At 33.5% G+C, this 10,295-nt stretch overlaps 1 pseudogene; it reads right to left on the reverse strand.

Moving 5' to 3' along the window:
• Positions 1 to 255: 255 nt before the first annotated feature.
• On the reverse strand, positions 256 to 2,252 carry LOC103581116 (annotated as a pseudogene).
• Positions 2,253 to 10,295: the final 8,043 nt, after the last annotated feature.

Raw genomic sequence — 10,295 nt, forward strand, 5'->3', positions numbered from 1 at the left:
ATTCTATGCCTTGGCTATTGTAAACAGAGCTGCAAAAACAGGTATCCCTTTGACGTGATGATTTCCATTCCTCTGGGTATATAACCAGAGGTCATTGTAAGGCATCTTGAACACTGAAACCCATACAAAATGCAATATTTAATTGATTTAAAGAATAATTGTATATTCATTTAAAATAATCAAAATTATCATCAACAATATACATGAAAAAATGGAACGCATTTGGGATACTAATAAATTATATGTTTATTTGAATTACATTGAGTGAGAATGTAGTTTAGAATTGATTAACTTCCTCCGTGTCTCTTTCACATCTTTGTTCCTAAGGCTGTAGATAAGGGGATTCAGCTTGGGGATCACAACTGTAAACAGCACAGTGGACACTTTGACCAGGAGCCATGAGCTTTTGGAGTTGGGCACACAGTAGAGGAGGATGATCCCATGGAAAAATGGTGATGGCAGTCAGGTGGGAGGCACAGGTGGAGAAGGCTTTTCTGAGTCCACCTGTGGAAGGCATCTTGATGATAGTCACAAGGATAAAGGCATAGGAGGTGAGGATTATCAGGAGGCTACAAGCCTCACTGAATGTTGAAATGACTAAACATGCCATCTGGCTGAAGTAGGGGTCAGAGCAGGATACAGAGAGGAGGGCAGAGAACTCACAAGCAAAGTGATCTATGATGTTATGTCCACAGTAGGATAGTTCCAAAAGAGAACATGTGAGTATAAAGGAACAGAGTCCACCCCATGTGTAAGTTTCAGCTACCAGGAGAACACAGAGCTTAGGAGACATAGCAACTGTGTACAGCAGGGGGTTACAAACGGCCACAAACTAGTCATAGGCCATCACTGCTAACATGAGCATTTCCACAATCACAAATGAACAGCCAAAGGAAAATTGTATTATGCATCCTGTGAAGAAGATAGTTCTGTCTTCCACAACTAAGATTTCTAGCAGTTTGGGTGTAAACACACTGGAATAACAAATATCCAAAAAGGATACATGGCTGATTAAAGAGTACATGGGTGTATGGAGTTTGGGATTGATCCTCATGATCGCAATCATGCCCAGGTTCCCCACCAGAGTGACTGTGTAGATGACCAGGAACACCACGAAGAGGGGTCCTTGGAGGTTTGGGAATTCTGAGAAGCCCAAGAGGGTGAATGTTGTCACAGAGCTCTGGTTACTTTCCTTCAGTCAAATGGCCCTTGATTCAGGAAAAAAAATAAAAAGGAAAATAATTGAGCGACAGAACTTGAGAAGGTGAAATGAGAGGATCTCAGGAGAGGCTCATTGTAAACTAGTGAAGACAAATGTAGACAGCTTGCATTCAAAATGTTCTGCTTCATTTGGAGTCTTGCTTGACAGTTTGCCAACATTTGATTATGAGCAATAAACTTTATCCTTCACTACATAATTTTTTATTTGGAATTTTTTTTAAAAGCAGTGGTACTTAATATTATTATTTTGTATAAATTATCTTTTAAAGTACATGATACTTAGAATATTATCGGTGATATAAACCACAAAAAATACTAGCTCACCCAAAAACAATCAACCAAAAAAAATGTATGTGACAAACTTAGGTTTGGTGGTCAAAGATAAATGAAAAAATATGTAAGATTGAAAAACATGAATATTTTGTTTTTATAAACCAACAGGATTCTGAATATTAGAAATTTCACATTGTTAAGTCTAAAAACAAAAAAAAGACTTATTCTAGAAATGAATTTGGAGACCCAATAGGTATGACATTCCCATTTTGAATACATCTGTGAACTGGCACAACTTTATCCGTGTCTGTAACTAGCAGCAGGCTGCCATCAAATCTACCACTACTAATCCCAGGCACAGAGCAGCAGCTGTGTGAGCAAGCATCCCTTGACATAGGAGATTGGTAGCCCTTTTGTAAACTTCATGTATTTTAGTCACATGTGTTGAAGAAAAAGGCTTTTCGTTAAATTCAAGAGCTTAGACTACTTTTAATGAGTCATGAACATACATGTTAAGAATTTTGATACACAGTGTGCGACTAGTGCAAGGCAGCTACATTAAACCATTATACTTAGTAAAGGTTCTAGAACTTGGACTCTAGAAAGAATTCCTGGAATTGTCAATCATGCTCTGCTAAATATAAACTAAGCGGCCTTCTGGAAGACTCTACACAAGACTTGTTGCAAGACAAGACTTGGTGAAGGTGAAAGTCAAAGAATTCCTGACAACTTTCCTATACCTTATGTTTAGTCTTCATTTTCGATATTTCTGCTGACCACTCCTTACATTAAACCTCCTATCCTCATATCTACTGACTCCTCCCAAACCCTGTCATTTAAACAAAACACAGCACTAACCATCATAGTAAATTCTGTATTTCAGCATTTATCTTAGGATGTTTTATATTAGTATTAACTTTCCTCTAATTTTCAGGTCCTTATATATTTCTATTTCTGGAGCTCTCAGAAATAATAGAGCTGATTTATTCTCTTTCACAATATAAACTTTCAAATATTTCAAAACATTTTACCTAGTCCACTTGCTTTTTCTTAGGCAAACATCTTTAACGTTTTTGTTTGTTTGTTTTACTTTCTCACACTGATTACTAAATCTCTCAGACAGCCTATTGAATATTCCTAGTATAACGCTATCAGCTCCCTGACCTGATATTGGTTCTAAGAACTAGACTGGCTATTGCAGGAATTTCTTTCCTGGTTAAGAGGGAATAGTTTCAGGAAACTTCTTTAACTTCCTATAAATCTTAAAACTTAGAACTTGTAGTTAATAATCTGAACTGAGTCAACTAATAAACTACCATGTCAAAATTTGTCTATTGTTTACTGATAAAACACAAATCCCATGTTTATATACTTACAATATTTGGACAAAGTTGAGTATTGTGCATTATTATCATATTTTATGCTTTGCTTGATTCTTCTCTAATTTCCCATTGCTATCTGTACAACCTCTCATTCTAATGGGATGGACCCTGACCACGCTTTTTGCTTTAATTCAGGACTCTGTGTCTTCCTAGAATACCTTAACTATAACTTCAGTTTCCATTAATATTATTGGCCATCAGTGATTGTTCCAGTTTTCTATACCCTGTTATCATTTGGGCAATTTGTTAAAACTTTATTAAATATTCTTTCACTTCAGCTCCTGTAGATTACCCACACTGTATTATGCATATGCTTTAAGTTTAATAAATACAGGGAGACATAGAATCTAGAAGGGTACAGGATCACTTAAATGTGTTCATTTCTTACCCACATCACAAGCATTTTGACTACAAGGTCCACATTGCATATTTATGGGTTTACAAATAAAACAGGCACAGAAAAATGCACACAGAACTCAATAGTTGCTAAAATAATGTTAAGGGCTGAATATTTTGTGAAAGAAGCCATGATATTGGTTTTGAGGTGGGAGGATGATGTAGATTGAATTAACCAACTTCACTCATGCTCATGGCATTAAAATAGAAAAAATAAAATAAAATATTGGTCCCAGAGTTTATCCTTGTTTCCTTTAGTTTTAAATTTAACACTCACTTTTAAATTCAAAATCTCATTGATTTCTTCATCCAATGATATATGATCTTCATTTTCCTGTTGCTTTCCTATCACTAGCTGATGGTTTTTGGTTATCCTTTTATAATCTCAGGTTTGTGGCTATTGAAAAGGCAGTCAAGAAAAATGAAAAGAAAGAATTCCAAAATGTCTCTTTGTCTTTATTCTCGCTGTCACCAACTGTTATTTAGATACAAGGTTACTTGCCAGCCTGTGTCACTACAATGCAACTATTCATGGCCTTGAATACCATAATTTAAGTGTTCTTGAAACCATTTTATTATAAAATACATAAAATTGAAATTATTCAAGATAGGCTTCTGTAATATCCTCCAAGAAGTATATATACAAAGTGTTCTGTCACTAAATATAATGTTGTATTCCTACCAATATTCTTAAATTTTACCCTATAAAAATGATTCTTTCTTCTAACTCACTAAAATGGCCACTTTTTTTCTCTAGAGTTATACTATATCATCTTTTAATAACAAGCTCCCTAATTAGCTCTTTTAAGAAAATATTTTTGGTGAATCCAAATATCACTATTTTTCTTGCTCTAATTTCCTTGCACAAATGCTATCACAATATTTTCAAAATGCTTTGCAATTTTGCTTTTTTTATGTATGTGTGCATTTGTGTGTTTTACTTTATTTTTCCTGAATCATTAAATTTCTTGAGGACAAAACTTACATTTAATATTTTATTTAAAATTCCTAGAGTTCCCAATAATGTTTAAGAATCTATTTTCAAATTCAATACAATGATCTTAGGAATAGTGAAAGTTGAGTTTAGCACCATGAATATGTGCCATTAGCTTAAGTAAATACTACTCTATCTAACACATATTGCATAGGATTTTTCTTCCAAAAAGTATCTTGATCTGAACATCCCTCATATGAAAATGTAAAGATGCCCACTGTTGAAGCAGATTTTCCTTATATTCTTCATTTTTATTGATGGCTTCCTCACTACTATTAATAAACTGCATGCACAATGTCCATCACAATTGAAGTTTTCTTACAAACTTTCCCATTCCTTTAAAGGTAGTTGGTGCCTCTTGCAAAATGTAATTTAATAAAGGAGCCAAGTAAAGGAATTTCTCTAACTGTCAAGAAATTTTGTAGGGAGCATAGAGAATCTCTTGATGAAGAGACAGACCAGTAGTCTATATTCCATGATCATGTTGTTTATTTTACATATAACTGCTTGTCCTTGGAGACCCAGGCCCTGGGGAATCATGACTGAATTTTTCACCATGTGCTAAAAACCAAATAATGAGAGGAAATGTTCCATTGTTTAATTTAGAATGAAATTTCTTCAATGTTCTTTGCATGTTGTTATTCTTGTTTATAAAAGTTTATCCTTACAGAGAGGTTATGTTTCTGAAAATGACAAAAACAATACCACCCTCAAGTCTATTGTGATAATCGGTGGGTAGTCGATGTGTCTTTTTTATTCTTCCACATGTGCATGTGTTTAGAAGTGCACTTATAACTACACATTTTTACATTCTACCATATGCTTTTATTGTTATACCCTGTTTTTTCCTAAATACACCTTAGTTTTTCTAAGTTCTTTTATCCAGCTTATTGAAGGTGTGATATTGTGTCTCCTTTCTGTGGCTATAGGACCAACTGTATTCTGAAGTATAGCCAAATAGGTCATAGAACTAAAATTTCAAATTCCTCAATGTGATGATTTCTTCATCTGCCAATCATGTGGACACAAATTTGAATTGGAATTTCAATTGAGATCAACAAAGGGATTAAATAACTGAAAATAACTTAAAATCTAAACAAAGATTTGCTTTAAAACAGAAAAATGACAGTTGAAAACTTTTCCCCCCTATTTGTCGTGGTTTTCAGTATGGATTATAAAGCAAAACAAAGCATAGAAGTAACTAATGTTGTATAATGTTACACTTTTAATATGATTAATTCAAAGTACTAGCATGTCGCAATTCTAAATTCCTATTTTCTAAATTTCATTTGGTATTTCATGGAGTTTTTGATCAAGGAAGAACTGTGTGGATATCGCTTACCTGATTTATCTTCTATATTCCCCATAGCATTCAGTTTTTATTTTATAAGCTCCAAAAAGAACTTTATTATTTGGGTTTTCTCTCTTCCTCTTTTTAATAAGTCTGGCTCATTTTGACTATTTTTTTATCTTCTCAAAAAAACAACTTTTTATTTCATTTCATTGATCTTTTATTTCATAATTTTGGTCTATATTTCACTTAGTTCTGCTCTGATTTTAATTATTTCTTTCCACCTGCTAATCTTTGGATTGGATTGTTCTTGTTTTTCTAGATCCTTGAGGTGTAAAGTTAGTTTGTTTACCTGAAATCTTTCTATTCTCTTGATGTAAGCATTTATTTCAATAAACGTTCCTCTTTATACCGCCTTTGCATTTTCTCATAGGTTTTGATATGATGGTTTGTTATTATCATTAGTTTTGAGAAATTTCTTCATTTCCTGTTTGATTTCTTCTTTAACCCATATATCATTCAGAAGTATGTTGTTTAATTTCCAAGTATTTTTGTGATGCCCAAAGTTTCATTTGTTATTAATTTCTAGTTTTAATCCATTGTGATCTGAGAAGATATATGGAATAATTTCAATTTTTTAAAAATTTGTTGATACTTGGTTTGTGACCTAATATGTGATATATTTTGGAGAATGTTCTATGTGCTGCTAAGAGGAATATATATCCTCTGGTTGTTGAGTGAAATGTTCTATATGTATCCACCAAATCCAATGGGCCTAGAGTGTAATTTAAATCATGTGTTTCCCTATTGATTTGTTGTCTAGATGATCTGTCCAGTGTTGAGAGGGCAATTTTCACCTCTCCAACTATTACAGTATTAAGGTAAATCTCTTTCTTTAGGTATAGTAAAGTTTGCTTTATAAATCTGGGTGCACAAATTTTGTGAGTATATGTATTTTTGATTGCTATGTCTTCTTGGTGGATAGATCCCAAAAGAAGAGAGAAGACCCAAATAAGAAGAATAAGAAACTAAAAAGGGGATATCACAACTGATACCACAGAATTACAAAGAATCATTAGAGATTACTATGAACAACTGTATGCCAAAAATTTTGAAAATCTGAAGGAAATGGATAAATTTCTAGACATATACAAACTACCAATATCAAACCAAGAAAACACAGAAAAAATGAACAGACCAATAACAAGCAACAAGATTGAAGCAGTAATCAGAAATCTTCCAAAAAAGAAAAGTCCAGGAACAGACGGTTTCACTGCTGAATTCTACTAAACCCTTAAATAGTAATTAGTACCAGTTCTTTCAAACTATTCCAAAAAATTGAAACAGAAACCATTCTCCCAAACTCATTCTATGAAGTCAGCATCACCCTGATACCAAAATTGGACAACAGTACAACAAAAAATGAAAACTACAGGCCGATAACCTTGATGAATTTAAATGTAAAAACCCTCAACAAAATACTAGCAAACAGAATACAGTAACATATCAAAAAGATTATACATCATGATCAGGTGGGATTCATCCCAGGAATGCAAGGATGTTTCAACATACACAAATCAATAAATGTGATATACTACACCAAAAAGTAAAAAAAAATGATCATCTCAATAGATGCAGAAAAAACATTTTACAAAATTCAACAGTCCTCCATGATAAAGACTCTCAACAAATTCGGTACAGAGGGGAGGCATCTCAACATAATAAAACCCATATGTGATAAACCCACTGCCAATATCATCCTGAATGGGAAAAAGCTGAAAGTTTTACCCTTAAGATCAGGAACAAGAAAAGGATGCCTGTTCTCTCTATTCCCTTTTAACATAGTATTGGAAGTACTTGCCAGAACAATTAGACAACAAAGAGAAATAAAGTGCATCCAAATAGGTAAAGAGGAAATCAAATTATCCCTGTTCACAGATGACATAATTCTATATAGAGAAATCCCAAGAGACTCTACCAAAAATCTCTTAGAGCTGATAAATGAATTCAGTAAGGTTGCAGCATACAAAATTAACATACAAAGATCAATAGCATTTTTACACTCAAACAACAAAATAGAAGAAAAAGAGATCAAGAAAGCAAGCCCACTTATAATACTCTCCAAAAAAATAAAATACATAGGAATAAATCTAACCAAAGAAGTGACAGATCTCTACAATGAGAACTACAAATCATTTCTGAAAGAAGTTAAAGGAGACACTAAGAGATGGAAAGACATTCCTTGTTCATGGATTGGAAGAATCAATGTAGTAAAAATGTCCATACTACACAAAGCCATCTACAGATTTAATATAATTCCCATCAAAATGCCAATGACTTTCTTAACAAAAATAGAAAAAGAAATCCTAACATTCATATGGAACAACAAAATACCCTGAATAGCCAAAGCAATGCTGAGCAAAACAAGTAAAACTAGAGGCATTATACTTTCTGACTTCAAACTATATTACAAACCTGTAGTAACAAAAATATCATGGTACTGGCATTAAAACAGACACACGGACCAATGGAACAGAATAGAGAACTCAGAAATCAACCCATGTATTTGCAACCAACTGATCTTTGGCAAAGGCACCAAGAACATACACTGGGGGAAAGACTACCTCTTCAATAAATAGTGCTGGGAAAAAATGTATATCCATTTATAGAAGAGTGAAACTTGATCCATACCTTTTACCATATACCAAAATCAACTCAAGAGGAATTAAAGACCTAAATATAAGGCCTGAAACATTAAAACTCCTAGAAGTAAATATAGGGGAAATGCTCCAAGATTTAGGACTGGGCAATAACTTTATGAATAACACCACAAAAGCACAGGCAACAAAAGAAAAAAATAAATGGGATTATATCAAACTAAAAAGCTTCTGCAAAGCAAATAATAATAATAATAATAAATTTAAAAAACAATCAATAGAGTGAAAAGACACCCTACAGAATGGGAGAAAATATGCACCTGGCAAGGGATTAATATCCAGAATATACAAAGAGCTCTGACAACTTTACAGCAAAAAGCAAATAATCCAATTTAAAAATGGGCAAAGGAGTTGAATAGATATTTCTCAAAGGAATACATACAAATGGCCAACAGGTATATGAAAAAATGCTCAACATCACTAATCACCAGGGAAATGCAAATCAAAACCACTTTGAGATATCACCTCACCCCAATCAGACTGGCTATTATAAAAAAGACAGAGAATTACAAATGCTGGCAAGGATGTGCAGAGAGAGGAACCCTCCTTCATGGTTGGCGGGATTGTAAATTAGTACAGCCATTATGGAGAACAGTATGGAGGTTCCTTAAATAACTACAGGCAGAACTTCCATATGATCCAGCAATCCCACTCCTGGGGATATATCCAGAGGATTGGAAAACATCAGGTCGAAGGGGTACCTGCACTCCCATGTTTATTGCATTTACAATAGCTAGGCATTGGAACCAAACTAAATGTACATCGATGGATGACTGATGACAAAATTGAGGTATATACACACAATGGAATACTACTCAGCCATTAAACAAAGTGGAATTCTACCACTTGCAACAACATGAATGAGCCCAGAGAAAATTATCCTAAATGAAACAACCCAGGTACAGAAAGAGAAATACCACATGTTCTCACCCATAACTCAGAGCTGAATCCATAAATAAACAAATGAACAATAAAGAGAGACAGAGAGAAAGAAAGAAAGAAACAACAATCACAGTAATACATTGAACTTTTAAAAACCTAAAGGTGGAAAAAGGGAGGTGTGGGGAGGGGGAGAGGGTGAGAGGCTAATGAGGAATTGGTCAAAGAACACAAAGAACGATTGCATATTGTAATGATGAATAAGGTAGCTACACTGATCTAACCACCACAAGTTGAACACAAGTATTGAAAATCAGCATTGTAACCCACATGTATGTATAATCAAAAACAAAAATAAAAATAAAAATAAAAACAAAATAACAATGCATTTTTTTAAAAGGACTTTAGATTCAGAAGCTAAAGTCTTCAGCTGATCCAAGAGATGTTTGATTTTGTTTTTAAAAAAATCAATTAAGAGAAATAGGAACATTAAGGTTTCATGCTACACCTTCTTCCTTGTTTAGGGGATAGAATTATTTTTGAAAAAATACAAAGTACAGGATTAGTAATGTATTTGAAAGGAAGATGCCAAATACTCTAAGTCAAGTAACTGATGTGGAAATGGATTTGTGTGTAGAATATGTCAGGTTTTACCACAACAAGTATAGTGGGAGACAACAAACAGAACATTAAAAGAACAAAGTTTGGTTCAGATATAGGAAATAACTTATTTTTCAGGAGATATGTTTGGATCCAAGAGGCCAGCCTAGACAGAACTGTTACAATAAAGAGGGAAAATAAACACAGGAAAAGATGCCCAATATCATTAGTTTTGGGGAAAATGCAAAATAAAATCATGATAAGACATCATTGTGTGTCTAAAAGAATGAGTAAAATAAGAAAAAAAATTTACCCTGCTAAGTGTTGGCAAGGAGAAATTGGAATTTTCATAGGCTGCTAGTGAGAATGTAAAATGATACAACCACTACAGAAAACAATCTGGAATTTTCTTAAAAAGTTAAACATACAACTACCAACCATTTGACAATTAGATAAACTTAGATGAAATGAAGAATTGCTATAATTGCAAAAATTACTTAAACTGAGTCAGGAAGAAATGGAAAATCTCAACAGACCTATAA

Source organism: Galeopterus variegatus, unplaced genomic scaffold, assembly GCF_000696425.1.
Source record: "Galeopterus variegatus unplaced genomic scaffold, G_variegatus-3.0.2 Scaffold12396, whole genome shotgun sequence".
NCBI classification, from domain to species: Eukaryota; Metazoa; Chordata; class Mammalia; order Dermoptera; family Cynocephalidae; genus Galeopterus; species Galeopterus variegatus.